We start from the raw sequence: 22,128 nt of genomic DNA, 5'->3' as shown, positions 1-22,128 counted from the left end.
CTGAGCTCCAGGACACATTGGTGGGGTCTTCAATCCAGGGAAGCCTAGCCAGCATCCTGGTGGCATCTGGAACCTGGTGACTGAAAAGAGAGTTAACATATGAAGCCAAACAAATTGTTGAGCAATCATGGATCCCAAGCTTGGAATAGTGGAGAGGAAGTGTTAGGGAGGTACTCATTGCAAACTCTAGTGTACTTCTGCTTTCAGGTATATATTTTGCAGTAGTTTATGGGTACGTGTGCACATAAGCTCTCTCTCACAGAAACTGCCATGTGTTCTATGGTACTTGGACCCTTCCACCCTCACCATGCCTTTCCAGCACAGCAAACAGTACCTGCTGTTTGTGTAATTTTGCTGTGTCCTGTCATTGGGCCCATGAACATGCCCATTCTCTTCAACTGACAGCTTCTCAGCCACAGCACCTTTCAATAAATCTACTAGGAACATTATTTCTAGGTCTCCCTCAGAATTTACTTAGAACAAAGATAGTCACTTTATTTGGATAATTAACATTTTTCTATTCCTTTCCTTCCTGTGCCCATATGTTGTGTTTTAGTCATGAGTGTGTTGCAAATGCTCCATTCTGTGATTTATTTATACAAATAGTTGTTTAAGTAGCTGCAGAGAAGCACAATTTAAAGCAAAAATTTCCACTCCAGGATTAGGTTAACAATAGGAAGACAAGGAGCTTGTTTGTCTTTCCCACCTGGATTGTGGAGATGTTCTTAGAGATGGTTCTTGCACAGGTTATCTGCAGCCAACCGGAGAGGCTCGTACACCTGCTATGAGAGACTCGCTCCCTTTCCTCCAATGCACAGCATTACAATATGTGCCAGTGACTTCATGCTGCCAGCACCATGATTCTATTTGAAAGTTATCCCAACTCTATGCATGCATAGCTTGGGAAAGGGGTCATGAAAAAACTGGGGGATTACTCAACTGAGCAGCCCATGCCAGTGAAGACTTGAAATTAGCAGATCAATACCCAACCTTGTAGACAAAGATAATGTCTCAGAGGTAGGTTCTATACTACCTCCCAGAGGCCTTTCAGCATTTAACCCAGTCATTTACACAAGTAAGCTGCTCCTTAATGTACTCCACATTGACTCCCTTCAATTTCTTACCTCACTTCCCTACTCTCTACTGGTGCATCCTGGAACAACTTCCCAAATAAACTCAGGGTCTAGTTTGGGGGCAGTAAGCTTCACACACCATGTTCCCTGGACTTGGTTTACTGTATCATATAAAACTTGAGTTAGAGTTAGACTGGGCTTCCCTAGTCATTTGGCTTCAAGCTGTCTGTCTGGATGGAAATAGGGCACGAAGATGAGACTGGCCATTTCCTTCAACTAGTGTGGGGGAAATCTGGTTTTTTTATTTTGTTTTTAAAATTTTATTTATTTTCCCTTTTGTTACCCTTGTCTTTTTATTGTTGTTGTAGTCATTATTGTTGTTGATGTCGTCGCTGGATAGGACAGAGAGAAATGGAGAGAGGAGGGAAAGACAGACACCTGCAGACCTGCTTCACTGCCTGTGAAGCCACTCCCCTGCAGGTGGGGAGCTGGGGCTCAAACCGGGATCCTTACACTAGTCCTTGCGTTTTGCATTATGTGCGCTTAATCCACTGTGCTACCTCCCAACTCCTGGAAATGTCTGTTTTACCTCTTGTCTTGTCAGAAATATTTCATTTGAAGTCAAGAATCTAATCTTTAGGGGGTAGAGTGGTAGCGCAGTGGGTTAAGCACACATGGTGCAAAGCGCAAGGACCACAGTAAGGATTCTGGTTCCAGCCCCCAGCTCCCCACCTGCAGGGTGGGGGGGGTCTCTTCACAAGCGATGAAGTAGGTCTGCCAGGTGTCTATCTTTCCCCCCTCTGTCTTCCCCTCCTCTCTGTCCTATCCAACAATGACATCAATAGCAACAACAATAATAACCACAACAACAATAAAACAACAAGGGCAACAAAAGGGAAAAAAATAGCCTCCAGGAGCAGTAGATTTGTGGTGCAGGCACTGAGCCCCAGCAATAACACTGGAGGCAAATAGATAGATAGATAGATAGATAGATAGATAGATAGATAGATAGATAGATAGATAGACAGATCTAATCTTTTTAAAAACTGTTTGAAAACCATGGACCTAGGGCTGGGGTGGGTAGCTTGGTAGTAGTGTTGAGGCACAGGAAGTACCTGGAGAGTATTACCCAGAAAATGGGAGTAGTGACAGGTGTGGCTTGGACAAGTGGAGGCAGGGCTTGGGTGTTAATAGGTAGACCTGTGAGTGTGACTTTCTCTCTTTTCTGTCCAGATCATCATGTAAGTAACAGCTCTGTTTTTTTCTCTCTCTCTCTTTCTGTGTGTCTCTCTCTGTGTCTCTCTCTCTGTGTCTTTCTCTGTCTCTCTCTCTCTCGTCCTAATATATGAATGTTCTCAATTTCCCAAAAATTTAAAATTCCTGAAAATCATGCTCTCCCCTCAATTCTTTGTTGAGATGATGTATGACAAGCTTCTTAAATGTTGGGGAAACAAGTGTTGCTCCCCTCCCCCAGAACATAACAATGCATCTTCTGTATATATGTGGTCTTATATTCAGTCTTCAGCACTACATTTTAAAAAAGAGAGAGGTAGGACATCATAAAATGGTGGAGTTATGCTCTGGCTTCTCACATGTGATTAACCAAAAGACATGGATCTAGGTAATTCATTTCACCATACAGGATTCCCATCTCTGTTAATTTCCTATTATTGCTGTTAACAGATTACTACGACAAGCCTAAGGACAGCAGAAATCTATTTTCCTGCTCTTTTGGAAACCAGAAGGGGAAAAAAAATGTATAACTAGGTAGGTTCACACTTCCTAAGACTTGTTGAAGAAACTTCCTGTATAAGTACCACACACTAACTGACTGCACCACTGGGGCTCCAGCTGAACAAACTTCCTACTCTCTTCAGTTCCTGGTGGCTCTAGGTGCCTCTATCTCTGTCTCTGTCTCTCTCTCTCTACCTCCCTCCCTACATCCCTACTCCCTCCCTCTCCCCTCTCTTTAATTAGTGCTTTAATAATGTTTTTTTTGTTTGTTTTAGATTACAGATTTCCACACCCCATCCATCACCAAAGTTCAGCATCCCACTACCACCAACCCAGACGCAGATACATAAATAGCCCCATAATTTTCACACAGTCTTAAAGACAATGTGCTCACTTTTTTCTTTTCCTTCTTGTTTTTTTCAAGTTTATGTGTTTTAATTCCCTATATTCCATATATGAGTAAAATCTTCAGGTAGTTGTCTTTCACTTCCTTACTTACTCCACTAAACATAACCCCCTCCAGTTTCATCCATGTGTCCCTAAGGTCCTTTGTGCTATGTGTGCTTAACCCGCTGTGCTGCTGCCTGACGCCCAATATCATTTTTTTAATTGCAGACAAGTCTCCCGTTGAATATGTATCACTCCAGATATTTCTTAGTCTCATTCCAATTTCCACTCTGTCTTCACTTGTTATTTTCCATGTTGTTTGTGTGCTGTCTCCTTTCCCTTTTCATTGGATTTAGGGCCCACCCAGATAATCTAGAATTAGCTCATCTTTAGATCTTTAATAATATCTACAAATGTGCTTTGCCAGATATGGTTATATTCACTGGTTCTTAAGTTGAGGACATGGATATGTTCTGGGAGGGAGTTAAAATTCAACCTACTTTGATCCCTAGTGTTTCTTTCTTTTCTTTTTTTTTTTTTGGTTTTTTATTTATAAAAAGGAAACACTGACAAAACCATAGGTTAAGAGGGGTACAGCTTCACACAATTCCCAACACCAGAACTTTGTATACCATCCCCTCCACTGATAGTTTTCTTATTCTTTAACCCTCTGGGAGTATGGACCCAAGATCATTGTGGGATGCAGAAGGTTGAAGGTCTGGCTTCTGTAATTGCTTCCCTGCTGAAAAACGGTGTTGATAGGTCGACCCATACTCCCAGCCTGTCTCTCTCTTTCCCTAGTGGGGAAAGGCTCTGGGGAAGCTGAGCTCCAGGACACATTGGTGGGGTTGTCTGTCCAGGGAAGTCTGGTCGCATCCTGCCGATCCCTAGAGTTTCCAACCATCAGCACATAGCCCCATCTCAGTCTGGTAATAGCAACTCCTTCCCACACAAAGACAGGTGATTCCATTTTTTTGCTAACCTGTAGTTTCACTTTAAAAGAAAGTCTTTATAGTGTATCTGATACTATACCCAAATCAGCTCCCTGTAATTTTCCTCCACCATCCCTATTTTTGCCTCTGGAGAGACCCAATGGAGAGACCCAGATGATATTAATTAATATAACTGAACTTAAATAAGACAGGTCAAAGAAATATGGAAGTTTGTGATTTCAGAGCACTTACATCAAGCAGAAAACATCTGCAAGGGGTTGCACAAAATAGAGTATGGGACAAGGTTATTAGCAAAAGAAAAGATTATTTCAGGCAAAGTTACCTTCCTTCAGGAGGAATGGATTAACTCTCCAGAACTAACCAGGAAACCTCAGATGACTGCTTTAGAATCTACTATTGGTGGCCTGGGAGGTGGTACAGGAAATAAGACACTGAACTCAAGCATAAAGTCCCTAGCATCATATGTGTTAGAGAAATTACTTAGAGAAATTACCTGGCTTTCTTTTCCTCCCTCCTTCCCTACTCAGTAGATAAAAGGTTTTTTTTCCATTTTATTTGATAGGACAGAAAGAAATTGAGAGAGGAGGGGGAAATAGGGAGAGAGAAAGATAGATGCCAGCAGACCTGCTTCACAGCTCATGAAGCATTCCCGCTGTAGGTGGGAAGCGGAGGCTTAAACCTATGTCCTTGCTCATAGTACTACGTGTGCTTAACCAGTGCACCACCACCCAGCCCCCTAGACAAAAAATATTTTTTTAATGAGATACAGAAATTACAGAGAGACACACAAACAAAAGCACTACTCAGCTCAGCTCTGGCTTATACTAGTGCTGGGGATTGAACCAGGACTTCAGAGCCTCAGGCATGAAAGTCTTTTACATAATACAGTCCTTTTAAAAATCCACGACTGGAAGGGCCCAGGCAATGAAGTATCTGGTTAAGCACACACATTTAAATGTCCAAGGACCTGATTTCAAGCTCCTGGTCCCTACCTGCAGGAGGAAAGCTTCACAAGTGGTAAAGCAGGACTATAGGTGTCTCTGTTTCTTTCCCTTCCTACCTCCCATCCCCTCTCCTCTCAGTTTCTCTCTGTCTCTAGCCAATAATAAGTACATAAAAATATTTTTAAAAGGGGAGTTGGGTGGTAGTGCAGCGGGTTAAGGGCACGGTGGCGCGGCGCGAAGTGCAAGGACTGGTGGAAAGATCGCGGTTCCAGCCCCGGCTCCCCACATCTGCAGGGGAGTCGCTTCACAGTTGATGAAGCAGGTCTGCAGGTGTCTATCTTTCTTTCCCCCTCTCTGTCTTCCCCTCCTCTCTCCATTTCTCTCTGTCCTATCCAACAATGACAACATCAATAACAACAACAACAATAACTACAACAAGGGCAACAAAAGGAAATAAATAAGTATTTTAAAATATATATTTTAAAAAGAAAGAAAAGGAAATTTTAAAAATCCATTATTGGAACTGGGCTGAAACTATTACCAGACATTCCTCTAGGTCTCTCTTTAAAAAAAAAAAAAACAGTGTGAAGGGGAAATGGCCAGTTCATTTCCCATGTGTGTAATGACAAGAAATTCAGAACTTGTGTTGTATATGTAAATCTAGGCTTGAGGGAAAGGGTGGGGGAGGAAGATAGGCATGGTGCCCAAGGACAGAGCTTGGAGACGATCTTCCTTTAGATTTTGAAGAGACCAAAAAAAGCATTCTAAGTGATCCAGACTAGGCAAGGGCCACAGGAGGGAAATAGGAAGAACTCTTCCACAGAGAGGTACAATCAAAACCCGTCAAATCCATCTCCAGGAAGCAAAACTGATAGAAAAGAATCGGTTTCTAGATGTATTTTTTTAAAAATATACTTGCAACATGGTGTTTTAGCCAGAAATGATGTACTAAAATTAGCTAAAGTGAACCTGGCCTCATAGCATACCACCCCTCCCCCACCCCACTTCTATTTGAAAACCTGCATCACAAAAAAAAAAATAATAATAATGACACAGAAAAGAGGCAGACTGATTTGCTTTTTTATTCAAGGCTGGCTCACATACTTCAAATGACCTGAAAAAAAATTCAATAATCTGTTCATTTGCTGGAGTCTCTCTCCGAGACTCCACTGATGGGTGATTTATCAGAGTAGCCAGGGCCAGCACAGAGGCATTCTCTGCACTTGCTTTGATGCCCTGATGCCAGAGCACATTACCAGGACTGAAGGCTATTATTTCCATGGAAAAACAATGACTCGTGGTTAATCCCACCCTGTTGGCATATAATAGGGGAGATGACAGGCGATAATGTGAGGGCTGAGAGCTCACTGCAACCCAGTCTGCCTTTCAGTTGAATAGTTGAGTCCACACTGTTCATTCTGCTTTCACGGTGCCCTTGCTATTCCCTGGAAGAGTGGGTTGTGTCTATTCCTCAGAACAGAAGCTTAGTCTTAGATTAAAATGAGGAGAGGAAAAATGCTCACGTAAGAGGACTAACAACAGCAGATCTCACTGGCTTTTCCCCTTCCCGCCCTCAGTGAAGGCATTTGACCACAAATTCTTGTGAATAGGAAGAGAGTGATGATCCCAAATAACCTTTGCTGGAAAGGGTCCAACTTGTTCCTACCTGCTGATTTCTGCACTCCTTCCAGGTGTTCTTGAATTTAAACTACTGTTTATTATTTTCTGTTGACTCTCTTTGCAGAAAGATTTACTGTTCTGCATTTCTTGGAAGAAAAGGAAAAACCTGTGAGGCATCTTTGGGGATTTAGCAATCAGGGTGTAGAAAATTGTCTTCCAAAGTGGAAGCTAATGAGAGATCATCCTGTAATAGATGGGATGTAAGACTGTGCTGCTGAGGGGGAAAGATGGAGGAAACAGGCAATCTTTCTGCTGCTGTTCTCCTTCACCAGAAAAATGTCAGCTTTCCCATCTGACAAAGAAGTTTTGCAGCCTAGAACATGTAGTACTGCAAGTGAAAAACTGTTACCAATTCAGGTAACAATGCATCTGATTTTCACAAAGTCATCTGGCTGCAGGGTAATGAGTCACTTGTTTCTCTAGGATATCTTCCCATAGTTTCTCTGTGAATACATTTAACAACACTCCAGTGTTGCAAGTGTAAAAACTACCAGGTCATAAATTGAGTTGTGCTAGTCATTCACCATTTGCCTCTCCAGACTCATTTTCTGTCATCATCTGTGCTATGAGAGATCAGCCTTTGTAAACTCCTTTTCCCAAGCTCATTTCTACCTAAGTTCCTATTGGATTTGACCAACAGCAGGGCCAGGAGGAGAGAAGGCAGAATTAATAAGGTCAGAGGAACTATTTCCATGTCTGCTTTCTTTTATTAAAAGAATTAATTGAAGTATAAATGAAATACAACCCAAGAAATATGACTGCAGGTGTATAACATAATGAGTTGAGATCCATACACCTTGTGTATTGATCACTGTTCTAAGTCTAGGTATCCTCTGTCAACATACAAAAGTGAACTATCAGGATTGACTTTTGGCAACATATAAGCTTTTTCTACAGTGTTACCAACTATATTGACTATGCTATGCATTCTATTCTCGTGACTTAGAACTTGAAGTTTGTATGCCTTGCTCTATTTCACCCAACTCCCCCTAACCCCAACTTCTCCTCTACTCCACACTGCTTGTGCCAAGGTTTGAGTAGTGACTATGGCCCTACATACGTAGAGGCTTCAACTGCATGGTCTTTTGACTTGTTCTAGCTGCTAACTGCTTCTTACTCATCCCTGAGTTCTTCTTTCTCATGTTCTGCTGATCAATTCACACTTCTAGAAGTAGTTCCTTCAATATCTTCTTCTGTGAAACCTTTTAGAGTGCCATCTGCTTCCTGACTATTCCTGAAGGAGACTAAAAAAGTCATATTTTAATGATGTCATCTATTAAAGAATGTAAAGGGAGGATTAAAAATCAAAGAAAAACACTCTTTCCCACCCATTTCAACATGGAAATAGGAAGAATTGGTAGAATAATTCTCTTTTTCTTTTTTTGGAACAAAATGTTCAGAATACTCGAGAAAATTCTGAATTTTAACAACCAAGCACAATGGTAAAGTTCTAAATTTACCAGATGTTACATTAAAGGTAAAACTTAACTGAAATAAATGAACACCAGTGCAAAGCAAGACTAGAAGATAGATCAAGTAACAAAAATAGTCTAGAAATTACACAAAAAGTACAGGAACACTATTCAGGAATGTAATTTATGAAAATGGTAGTATTTTAAATCATTAGAGAATTAATGCTTACCTAGTAAAAAGTATCAGGGTAACTGACTAGTCCATGCATAAAAAATTTAAAAGCTGGGGGGGGGGGGGAATGGTAGTATACCAGGTTAAGTACACGTAGTACAAAGCACAAGGACCAGAACAAGGATTCTGGTTCAAGCCCTCAGCTCCCCTCCTGCAGGGGGTGTCACTTCGCAAGCAGTGAAGCAGGTCTGCAGATGTCTTTTTCTCTCCCTCTCTGTCTTCCCCTCCTCTCTCAATTTCTCTCTGTCCTATCTAACAACAACAGTAGCAACAACAAAATGGAAAAAGATGGCCACAAGGAGCAGTGGATTCGTGGTGCAGGCACCGAGCCCCGGTGATAGTTCTAGATAGCCCTGAAGGCAAAAAAAAAAAAAATTAAAAGCTGAATGTCCAATCTCATTTAGCAAATAGCAAAAAAAAAATTATTTTTAATATTGGTGGGGTAAGTTGAACAATAAAAATACTGTTTGAATTCATATTTGAATAGTTTTTTAGTCTTGGAACATGTGTGTGAATATTTTGAAGTATGTCACAGAAAATATAAAATAATATAAAACATACATAATTACAAGATTTTATAGAATAGCCTGAAGTAGTTTCCTGTTGAAAATAACTAAAATTGTTGGATTAAAAAATGACAGAGCTCTTTAAGTGTATCATTGGACTTGAAAAAAATCTAAGACATTTGCAAAGGCCAAACGTGAAATTAAAGCCAGATCTCATGAGATACGTGTGAACTTAGGATGTCCACCAACCTTGAACACCCAGGTCTGTACTTTAAAAAAATTATTGTTTAGGAAGGAGACTAGATATAGCAAAGGCCCGCAAAGCTATACCAATATTGTAAGGGTGATTGAGCATCAAGTCCTATTATCGCATGGCAGGAGAGAATAGGAAAACTTGGCTGTGATTGCCTGGATACTAAATGGCCTTATCTTTTCCACTAAATGGAAATATATCCCACCTCCCCCCATAAATTTGTCAGTCCTTCTGGGATTCTGCACCCAGAGTTCTCCTTATCTGATGCCATCAGTCCATGCCTCTTCAAGCTGGCAGTGATTCCAAACAAGGGTAAACCAAGTTCAAGCCCTTTTTGAGGGCATGCAAACTAAAAGCAAAAAGTCCCCCTTCCCACCTCAGGAATTATGACAAAAAGAAAATAAACTCAGCCAAAAATAAAGTATAGGGTGCCCGGCAGTAGTGCAGTGGGTTAAGTTAAGCACACATGGCGCAAGGACTGCAGTAAGGATCCCTGTAAGTAAGTAAGCAGGGGGTCACTTCACAAGTGGTGAAGCAGGTCTGCAGGTGTTTTTCTCTCCTCCTCTCCATCTTCCCCTCCTCTCTTGATTTCTCTCTGAACTATCCAGCAACGATGACAGCAATAACAACAATAACAACAGCAACTGATAAAACAAAAAAGGCAACAAAAGGAGAAAAAATGGCCTCCAGGACCAGTAGATTCGTAGTGTAGGCACTGGCCCCAGCAATAACCCTGGAGGTAATAATAATAATAACAACAACAACAACAATAATAATAATAAATAAAATAAAAATAAAGTATAAGGGGGCTAGAAATAAAAACAAACAGATATAAGTTGGCACAAAATGTTCTGATATCAGAATTATGAATTAAAAACTGAAGTGGGAGTTGGGCAGTAGCGCAGCAGGTTAAACACACGTGGCGTGAAGCGCAATGACTGGCATAAGGATCCTGGTTCCAGCCTCCCCTTCCCTCCCCACCTGAAGGGGAGTGGATTCACTGGTGGTGAAGCAGGTCTACAGGTGTCTGTTTTTCTCTCCCCCTCTGTCTTCCCCTCCTCTCTCCATTTCTGTCTCTGTCCTATCTAACTACGAGGACATAAATAACAGCAACAACAATAATTACAATAAAATAAATAAAAAAAACTGTGAAGTATAAGAAAACAAATAAAAAGGTTAGAAATGTAAGAAAGATGGTGTACTGCACCAAAGTAAAAGACTCCAGGGTGGGAGTAAAGCTCAGGTCCTGGAACATGATGGCAGAGGAGGACCTAGTGGGAGTTGTATTGTTATGTGGAAATGTTACGCATTTACAAACTATTGTATTTTACTGTTGATTGTAAACCATTAATCCCCCAATAAAGGAATTTTTAAAAAATGTAAGAAAGAAACAAGAGACTATTAGGAGCTACCAAACAGACTTGGAAGAAGCAAACAAATTTCTAAAAATGAACCATGTAATTTTTATTAAAAACTCAGTGGGTATGTTAAATAGAAGATTAGACACAGCTGGAGAGAAATTAGTGTCCTGGAAGATGGATTGGAAGAAATTATCGAGAGCGCCACATAGAGTACCAAATAGAACATGCTAAGAGCACAGCTACGAGACATAGAAGAGAGACAAGATGTTTAAGAGGAGTTCCAAAAGGTCATAGAACAAAAAAGAAGCAACATCTGATGACAAAAAGGGCAGAATTTTTCCCCAGAATTGTGAATTGTGAAGAAACACCAAAACTCAAATTTAGGAAGTTTAATGATTCTAAGGAACAAGAAATTAAAATAAATCCATACTTGCCTATATCATAGTAAAATTGGATATTCCTAAAGATAATGAAGTAGAAAAGCAGTGAGGTGAGTGAGATTACTCGTAAAAAGCAGCAGTTAGATTGATAGCTAAAGTCTTGGCAGCAACAGTGCAACTGGTAGAACAATAATGTTATGCATATATTTTTTTCTAATTTTAAAGAAAATTAGAGGAAGATAAAATTTATCAAATGAAGTCTGAGTTTACCACCAATAAATACTTGTGCAGTAACAGGGATCAATCCCATGCATGCAGAGTTTATTTTTGTTTGTTTGTTTACCAGAACACTACTCAGTTCTGGTTTATGGCGGTGCTAGGGATTAAACCTGAGACTTTGGAGCCTCAGGCATAAAAGTCTCTTTGCATAACCACTATCCTATCTATCCCAGTCCACGAAGTTCTATTTTTGAATCATTACTTAGGACCAATTTTTCTTTTTTTTTAAATTTTATTTATTTATTGTTGGATAGAGACAGAGAGAAATTGAGAGGGTGGAGGAGATAGGGAGAGAGACAAAGAGACACCTGCATCCCTGCTTCACCATTCGTAAAGCTTTCCCCCTGCAGGTGGGGACCAGGGGCTTGATCCTGGGACTTTGTGCTCTGTAGTGTGTGCGCTTAACCAGGTGTGCCGCCATCTGCCCCCCCCACCCCAATTTTCTACAACAGAGAGAGATCAAAGTACTGCTCCTTCACTCATGAAGTCATGCTCATTTTGTCTTTGTTGCTCTCCTGTGTTTTCAAGAGTCAAGCCCAGGGCTTCTTGTATGCAAAATATTCACTCTACCACTGATCCACCTTTCCTGTTCACCACCAAGAAATTCTTAGTAAAGGAAGTTCAAAAGGCAGAGACAAATGATTCCAGATGGGTTTAAGATGAAGAGATGGTGCAGGTAGCACAGGTGGCTCAAAGCGCAAGGACCGGCATAAGGATCCCGGTTCGAGCCCCTGGCTCCCCACCTGCAGGGGAGTTGCTTCACAGGCAGTGAAGTAGGTCTGCTGGTGTCTATCTTTCTCTCCCCTTCTGTCTTCCCCTCCTCTTTCCATTTCTTTCTGTCCTATCCAACAACGATGACACCAAATAACTACAACAATAAAAAAAACAAGGGCAGCAAAAGAAAATAAATATTTTTTAAAAAGAAAGCTAAAAAAAATGAAGAGATGATAATGATGTTGGGGAATATAGTATACATCAAAAGAAATTGCTGTGCAGAAGCATGTCTAACTGATGTTAGAAAGGTTAAAGTAAACTAAACAGTTTAGATGGCCAAGGTAATTCTAAAATGCTTGTATAATTTGTATAATTTGGATGAAGAATAATAATAGTCTAAAATAAGGGGCCAGGCGGTGGTGCACCTGATTGAGTGTACATGTTACAGTGCACAAGGACCCAGGTTCGAGCCTCCGGTCCCCACCTGAAAGGGGAAAGCTTCACAAAAGTGGTGAAGTAGGGTGTGAGGTATCCATCTCTCTTTCTCTCTCTCCCTCTCTAACCCCTCCTTCCGTTTTGATTTCTGGCTGTCTCTATCAGATATAATAAAGATAATATTTTTTAAAAAATAGTATAAAATAATCACTTTAAACTTCTAAACTATCAAAATAGTTAGGGAAACTACTAAAAGAATCGAGTGTAGAGCAGGGGAAGATAGCATAATCATTATGGAAAGGACTTTCCTGTCTGAGGCACCAGAGGTCCAAGGTTCAATCCACACCCCACCCCACCACTACCACCACCACCACCATGAACACCACCACTGTAAACCAGAGCTGAGCAGTGTTCTGATTAAAAAAACGTAAAAATAGTGTCATTCTCAAACATAGGAAAGAGAAAGTCAAGGTTGGATGGGATGGTAGTAGAATACATTGTTTAGGAGTATATAAAAGCAGGGAAGGGAGCGTGTACACAAAATTCAAAGCACTTGTAGACACTGACTAGTACAGTGTAGACACTGACAAGTACACTGGCATTCTGTGTGGTATCCTCTGCTCTGGGGCCCACAGAGTCCCTGGTAGGAGGAGTTTAGAAAAGTACTTTTAGACATCTGTCAAGAGCAGAGCCTTTATTGTTACTTGATTATTTTTCAGCAGCAGCTTTGCCTTCTAAATATGGAGGAATTAAGAATCTAGAGCACCTCTCTGGCTCTTCAGACACCATTTTCTTTTTCTTATTTTTTTTTAAAGACTCAAGGGAGCCTTCTTTCCTTTTTTTAAATTTTTTTAAAATATTTTATTTATTTTCCCCTTTCTTGCCCTTGTTTTTTTATTGCTGTTGTAGTTGTTGTTGTTACTGATGTTGTTGTTGTTGGATAGGACAGAGAAATGGAGAGAGGAGGGGAAGACAGAGAGGGGGAGAAAAAGACAGACACCTGCAGACCTGCTTCACTGCTTGTGAAGTGACTCCCCTGCAGGTAGGGAGCCGGAGACTCGAACCGGGATCTTTATGCCGGTCCTTGTGCTTTGTGCCACGTGCACTTAACCAGCTGCGCTACCTCCCAACTCCCCAGACACCATTTTCACCTGGGGATCTGATCTGATCTGATCACAAGGATGGATGAGGGATCCCTAGACATGCCAGACAGGTGAGACTGCAATAATTTGCATATGTCTCAGAGACAGAAAGAAAGAAAGAAAGAAATAGTTTCTTTGACTAAAATACGATAGAAGCCCCCATTTTATTCCCAAACTATTCGTAGTTATGGTCTTTAATGAAATTACAGTTTTCTATTTCTTTGCATCCCATCTCTGTCTCTCTAGTCTCTCTCACCCTCTTTCAGATTTCAACCACTATCTAGAAATAGAATACTTCTATTTTGACATGATTTGTTAGGCTACAATTTGGTGTCTGGGAATGATAGAATGATAAAATTATTTTAAATAGTGGCTGAAATGTGGTGCACCTGGTTGAACACACACATTACAGTGCGGGGGGGAAGCTTCACAAGTGGTGAAACAGTGTTGTAGGTGTCTCTCTGTCTTCCTATCCCCCCCTCTATTTCCCTTTCTCTATCCAAAATATTTACTTATTCACTTATTTTCAAATTCAGATACTTATTCGTTAATCAAATATAATTTAGTGATAGCATTCTTGGACAACCAGTCAACCTCCCCTACACACACACACACACACACACACACACACAACTATCTTAAACAAAAAAGGAACACTGATTTCAGATAGTGTAAGAAACTTGCATCTAACTGTAGGACATAGTAAAGGGTGTTTTTTGTGATTTGAAAAAAAGTAGGGGGCTGGGTGGTGGCACACCTGGTTGAGTGCACATGTTATAGTACTCAGGGACCCAGGTTCAAGCCCCCAGTTCCCACCTGCAGGGGGAATGTTTTGCAAGTGGTGAAGCAGTGCTGCAGGTGTCTCTCTGTCTCTCTCCCTATCACTCCCTTCCCTCTCGATTTCTGGCTGTCTCTATCCAATAAATAAATAAAGATAGAAAAAAGAAAAAAAGAAATGTGTGTTAATTCTCTAGAAGTTGCCCTGATTTTTTCCTTCTCCCTTTCCTTTTGATGGAGACAGAAATAGAGAGGGATTGGTGCAAGAAGCAGAAAGAGAGACATCTGCAACACTGCTTGACTGCTTATGAAACCCCTCTCATTCTGCAGGTGGGGATCAGGGGTTTGAACTCAGATCCTCACACATGGTTATGTGTGTGCTCTCTGAAAATACAGTTTTGAAAGCACCAGTCTTGGCCACTAGACTATCAGGAAATATACTGGAAATGCTGTGTGTGTGTGTGTGTGTGTGTGTGTGTGTGTGTGTGTGTGTGTGTGTGTCTGTGTTTTGTAGGCACTAGTGCCCTAATTAAATTTCCTTGGAAATTATGAGAAGTAGATGCCTTATAAACTGTAAAGTCCTATCTGTGCTACCCTTATCTTTTCTACATTTAATTTAGTATTCAGCAACCATTCCCCCACAGAAATTATTTTAGTAACACCTCAGTAGTTCATCTTGTCACAAGTTATGTCACCATATAAAAGAGGGCTACTAGGGAGTCGGGTGGTAGCGCAGTGGGTTAAGCGCATGTGGCGCAAAGCGCAAGGACCGGCATAAGGATCCCGGTTCGAGCCCCTGGCTCCCCACCTGCAGGGGAGTCGCTTCACAGGCGGTGAAGCAGGTCTGCAGATGTCTGTCTTTCTCTCCCCCTCTCTGTCTTCCCCTCCTCTCTCCATTTCTCTCTGTCCTATCCAACAACAATGACATCAATAATAACTACAACAAACAAGGACAACAAAAGGGAATAAATAAATATAAAGAAAAGAGGGCTACTCAATGATGGGGTCACTATAATTACTAGTCCATGTAAATAATATTCCTAAAGGTGGAAGGGAAATCAGAAAAATGTGTCCGTGATAGAGGTTATCAGGTTTTTTGGTTGTTCTCCCATTTTGAGCATGTAGCTTGCTTACAATTTTCAGCTCAACTTCTGCGAAGGAGACTACATTTTCATCAACAGAATGAGTACAAATGGTGCCTGCTACAAGGCCTGAATAGTCAAACCTAACCAAATCTCCCACATCCCTTGTCTCTTACTTCTAGTTCTTTTTTTATTTTCCCTTTAGGCTGCTTGTCAAACCAACCCCACCTCTTTCACTTAATAGCCCAAAGAAACTGCAGAGCCACAAGCAGAAAAGCCACCACCAGCCTAGCCTCTGAACAGTCGACCCATCTACCCACACAGCAGCTTCCACCCTCTCTAGACTCTTGGATGAGCAGAGTGCCTCAGTGAGCCAAGCGTTTTTGAGTTTCCTTGTTTCCACTGTCTCATCTGCCTTCAATAAAATAGTGGTGAACTCTCGAGTTGTTTATAATGGTCTGAGAATATTCTCTCTCTCTCTCTCTCTCTCTCTCTCTCTCTCTCTCTCTCTATATATATATATATATATATATATATATATCCCTCTCTCCCTCTCCCTCTCCCCCTCTCTCCCTCTCCCTCTCCCCCTCTCTCTCTCTCCTCTCTCTCCCTCTCCCTCTCTCCCTCTCCCTCTCCCTCTCGCCTCTCTCCTCTCTCTCCCTCTCCCTCTCCCTCTCCCCTCTCCCTTTCTCCCTTTCCCCTAACAACTTTCTATAAAGTCCTTTTCAGACCGATCCTTAAACAGTGTGTGGTGTTTCACCCGTGAATGTCAGATTTACCTCATTAGTTAATTTGATCTCCTGGGTGTGAAACTGTTCATCTTTTCACTCAGTGTGCTACAGAGACACACTCTGTGGGGCACATCTCCGATGCCAAAAGTTAAGCAGAACAGTGTTTTTCACTGTAGATTCATTCCATTTGTTACAATTACGCATGGGAATGTGATCTGGAAGCTGAAACTGCAGTTTTGAGAGCACAAAAATAGCAGCAACAAGGCTTATATTTAGAGGAAACAAAAGGTTCAAAATGACAGCTATAACAAAAACTAAATAATGTGCTGTTCTGGGATAGGCAGCAGAAATTTTAGGGGAAATTTTTTTTTTCTAGAACAATCTTGTCTTGAGTCCGTTTCAGATGTTACCCAATATAGCTTATCCTTTACATATATCCCGTGAATATGACTCCAGAAACCTTGATAAATAATGCAGATAATCTCTTCATTGCTTTCTGGGAGGAGAATACCACTGAGCTTCATATATGGCACAGACAGAAAAGTGTCTCTAGCCATCTCATCACCGACCTGTTACTACCAAATCCCTACAGTAGCTGTAAAAACACTCCTTCCCATGGAAACCTCCCCACACTTCCGTCCTCTTTCCTCTCTCACCTCTCACTAGACTGTCTGTTCATACATAGTATAAATCCTATTACCCGGTTCTATCATTTCCCCAGGCATTCCATTCCTTACTGAGTACTCCAGACCTCCACGAAGAGCTGACAGAAAAGGTTGTGAATTTGTACCTATTATTTTGTCCCTATCAAAGTACATTAACTTTATCAGTGTATTGGTCATATGATTATTTTCTTTATCTACTTTTTAGGAAGTTCTTAGATCTTTAACAGCCCCCTCGTCCTTAGCTAAATGAAATGGGAGGGTTTCAGGGGAGGATTAGGTCCAGAATTGGGCTTGAGACTTTGACTTCTACTTCTACTCTTCCAGTTATAATCCTTAGTTATCGGCTTGGGGAAGGCTAATGGTCCCATCCAATTGTAGGAAGGGCTGGACATTGTTCAGTATAATTCTGCTTTACCCATGATTCTACTTTCACAGAGTTTATCAAAGGACAATTTCTAAATAGTTAATTTGTCATTCTTAACGATCTCCAAGGACAGATATTTCTTCTGGCTGTGATACTATTTGTATGTTCTACAGTGAGAAATGATTGTAGGGGAACTTACAGAACTATGTCAGGGTGACTGCCATGTGTTGGTGAGAACTGGAAAATATAAGATAGAGAAACACAGTGAGGACCCTGAGTGCTCTGAGCTAGTAGCTAAGATTACACATCTACTGTCTTCAGTAAGGAAGAGGGCTCTGAACTAAAACTTGGGGTTTTAGGGGCTCATGTTTCTATGACTTCTCATTTGGACCAAACCCTCAGGTGGCTGCCAGCTCACCAGTTATCTCATTCTGGAGCCTCTGCCACTGTGAATGCTAGATATCTGGCCTCACTGACAGTATCATGTTACCTGTCATCATTTTCTTTGTGACCTTTACAGTTGTCAGGTGGGCTTAAGGCCCCTTCTACCTACCGTTCTCCATCCTTTACCCTCAGAGTGAAATAAAGCTCCCCATTAATCAGCTTCAGCTCCTAGCCACTTCCCTCTGACTGTCTTTTGTAGTACTTTGCTGCCTAACAGAACATGCATTTAGAAGCATGGTTGCCTGCCCTTTCAGAATATACTGTGTTTTCAAAAGAAGCATGACATAAGCTTGTTTAGATGAAAGGGAAAGGCCTGTTTTGGTAGCTTCAATTTGGCTTATTTGGCTTTGGTGAGATCATATTAAAATTTCATGCTTTCGGGGTGTGTAAAATTGATATAGCATAAATTAGCTAGCTGATAGATACATTTTTGCTCTATTGTTTGGAAATTACTGTCTCTGGGAAGCTCCCTAGTGCATACAACTTTGCCTGCATGGATCCTAGACAAAACTCCAGGAAAAAAAAAAAAAGTATGTCTAGAGAGAAAGTTTTTTTTTTTTAAAGCCAGACAAATGGTTATTTTTACATATTCTTATTTTTTCCTCCCCATTATTTCTAGAGGAAAATACACCCCACAGTGATGCATGTGATCTAATGGCATTTTGTACCAGTAGTGTTAAAAATTAGAATGACAGACTGTATGGTTGTTTTCTAAAATAAACACATGTATCAAGGAAGAAGGTGACGCGCTTGCCTTAAATACCAAGATAATTCAGTGCAGACTAATTTCTGCAATTACTAATATAATAACAGATGTTCACCTTGGGATATTTTAAATATAGAAATCTTATTGCATGTAAAATTTTTTTAAATGAAGCCTCCTAATCTATGTTTTGCTTTTATGAAGATGAAACAAAACTTAAATTGGCTCTTAAGTGAGTCATTATTTTCCTTTTTATAGTTGATTCAGCAAAATTTATATAATCTAGTATCACTTTTCATTCTAATGGCTTAAGAAAGGTGGATGAATGTATGTTAGAGAAGAAGCAGTATGTTAGTATGATTAATACTCCCTCAAACTCAGATCTATTTTCTGCCCCCAAATGTAGATTTTATGAGGTTTTTCCTCCGTAAAGTTTCTATACATGTTGTTGCCTCTACCTGGCACTCTCTAGCTACCTATATTCTCCACTTCAACTTAAGCTACTACCTAGGAGAGGTTCCCTAGTAACCCCCCCCCAACCAGCAACTCCCCACCCCCACCCCCAGTCAGCTGTAGACTTCCTATTATATTATCCTCCTAAAGCCTGTGCTTTTTATACCAAGCACACTTAATCTGTGTTTGTCTTCCCTGGTGGATTATGTTATACCCCTCCAGGGCAGGAACTCTGTTTGTTGAGCTTTAGATCCCCAGTATTTAGTAGAGTCCCTGACATTATTGAACAAATAGATTTATGATAGGAGCTGACAACTGAACAGTTTATGACAGCTCTTGCATCTGATTGCTATTTTATACACAGGCATGGATTTTTTAGCAACAGGGTAAGTGTTGTCCAAAAATGAGTCAAGATGGTACTCTAATGAATCTTTTGATCTTCCTTTATTAAATAAATTGCCCACTGATTATTTTCAGTAACTTCTAACTTTAGAAAGACTAAATTGTGGGAGGCAGGGAAAGAATGGGGCGTACACTCCATTACACCCACATTACTGTCCAAGTGCATGAGTTCAAGTCCCTGGCCCTTACCCACAGGGGGCAAGCTTCATGCGTAGTGAAGCAGGGCTGCAAATCTGTCTGTCTATCTATCTACCTATTTTGTCTATCTCATCCCCACCTCAATTTCTCACAGGCCTACCAAATACAAACAAAATAAAATAAACATTAAAAAGTTAATTCTTTTTTAAAATTTTTTTATTTATAAAAAGGAAACACTGACAAAACCATAGGATAAGAGGAATACATCTTCACACAATTCCCACCACCAGACCTCCATATCCCATCCCCTCCCCTGATAGTTTTCCTATTCTTTAACCCTCTGGGAGAATGGACCCAATGTCATTATGGGATGCAGAAGGTGGAAGGTCTGGCTTCTGTAATTGCTTCCCCGCTGAACATGGGCATTGGCAGGTCAATCCATACTCCCAGCCTGTCTCTCTCTTTCCCTAGTGGGGAAGGACTCTAGGGAAGTAGAGATCCAGGACACATTGGTGGGGTTGTCTGTCCAGGGAAGTCTGTTCGCATCCTGCTAGCATCTGGAACCTGGTGGCTGAAAAGAGAGTTAACATACAAAAATCATGGGAAGAAAGAGCACTGAAATGCTTTAGTATAGTGATAAAATTTACTTATTAAAGTTTTTAAAACATGCCATTGTTTGTCAGTGTTGTTGGTTATAGAATGAAGAAAACATCTACAGGAGGTAGACCACTACCAGGTTCAGCTCATTCATGATAAATTCTTATCTTCCATAGGACTGGAACACAAATTATCTCTTATCCAAATGACAGAATTCAGAAACCTCTCAAAATGTTATTTTCTTTGCTACAAAAGGTACAACTTACTATTAATCAAAAGTGTGAGAAATACCTATATGAGCTTTTCTCCTCCAGATTTCACACATACTGGGTTTGTTTGAATTCTTATAAATGCATTGAAGTTTCTGGATATTAATTATTTGTCTAGTTTGAACAAAGTGATCATTTCAGCAGAAGATAATTCCTGTCAAAGTTACTTCCTAGGTATTTTGCTTCTATTTTCCTCTAAGTTTGGAGAGAAGGGACAGAAAAGGATACAAACAAACAAACAAACAAACAAACAAAAAACCAAGAATGATGAGCATTGTTATTTTGCAGAAAGACTAACAGTTTGGGGAGAACTCATCCCTTGTATACACTATACTTACAGAAATCTCACGAGTCTTCAAAACACAGAGGATTTGACAAGCTGTTCAACTGTTCAGGAAAAGTATTCCTCGTAGGAGCAGTCAATGGGAAGTTGAGCAATCTCTGAGGACTCTAAATTCCTGTCAAGTGTTAGTCATTTTGACCAGGTCTGGCAGCAAATGTTCATGTTTAAACTTACCCTAAATTTATCTGTGTGATTATTTGACAATGCCATACTCAAAGAGAAACACAGGTGACTGGAATTTAAATGAGAAAATATGGTGTAAAATATTTTAGGGTATAGATATTGGAGTTCCTATGAACTTAGAAGATTCTAAAATGAGATAAAGCTGAGTAGTGAGTTGTCTATAATTATGGGTTACAAAACTGCCTGCAAAAGCTTGGGGGCAGGTAAGCTACTGGAGTCTGACTCCTGATAATTTTCCAGAAGGTAGTACAGAATTATGTTTGAGAGAAAGTGGAGTCTAAGATTGCAGGGTCTAAACTTTCGGAATATCTAGACTAGAATCCTGGCGTCACTCTTTACTTAACTGTGTGATTAGGGCTAAGTTATTTAACTTCTCATTAGCTTTTCCATTCGTTTAATGGGGCCCAATAGTAATTCCTTGCTATACTCTTAAAGTGAGATAAGACACATAGCATACCTACCTGCAACAGTGCGTGGCATGCCAGTGCCTAGCCACGTTAATTCATGTTTTCATTACTGACCCCATTCCTAAATGCAGAGAATGAGCTGCTTTGTAGCTCCCACTGAGACGATGCACCCTTCGCAGGTGCTCTTTCTCCGGTGAATTTCAGCAGGTAGAGCTGATTCATTTCTGTTGCAAGACCTGCTGCAAGCACATGAATAAACCAAGACAGTTATAATGCCCCTCAATGAGATAAGCAAGCAGAATATGTGATGGCATGAAGACTCTGATAAGCCCGAAGGCTAAGGTGCCTACTTATGATTCCATAAAAATCACAAAACACAGATTGTGTGAGTGATAAAGTCCTTCAGTGCCTGTATATGCCATCCTTCTACCTGAGTAATAGATTCCTTTATTATCTCCTAATCAAACAGAAACTGGCCTCTGCTTATGGAGGGAGGTTGGGTACAGGGGAGGTGAGGGTGGGGAGGAGGCAGGAGTACAAAGAGCAAGGAGACATGGGCTTCTGCAAGAGACAAGTCACTTCTGCTGGGAGTATGGATCGATCTGTCAATACACATGTTCAGCAGGGAAGCAATTCCAGAAGCCTGACCTTCCACCTTCTGCATCCCACAATGGCCTTGGGTCCATACTCCCAGAGGGTTAAAGAATAGAAAAACTATCAGGGGAGGGGAGGGGATACGGAGGTCTGGTGGTGGGAATTGTAAAGTGTCTTAAAATGCTGTTCTTATTAGTGATTTAATATGATTTACAAGAGTATAAAATTACAGGGGTATAGTTTCACACCACCTCTATCACCAAAGTTCTGTGCTCCCCCCATCTCCCTTACAACTTATACTTATTATAATGTCTAAGAGATGGTTTGGCTTGCCTTTCTTTCTTTCTTTCTTCCTTTCTTTCTTTCTTTCTTCCTTTCTTCCTTTCTTCCTTTCTTTCTCTCATTCTTTTTTTCCCCTTGCCATTAGGATTATTGCTGGGCCTCAGTGCTAGCACTATGAGTCCACTGCTGCTGGTGGCCATCTTCTTTCT

The sequence above is a fragment of the Erinaceus europaeus genome, chromosome 5, assembly GCF_950295315.1.
Source record: "Erinaceus europaeus chromosome 5, mEriEur2.1, whole genome shotgun sequence".
NCBI lineage: Eukaryota > Metazoa > Chordata > Mammalia > Eulipotyphla > Erinaceidae > Erinaceus > Erinaceus europaeus.
Note: the sequence above shows the minus strand (reverse complement) of the source record.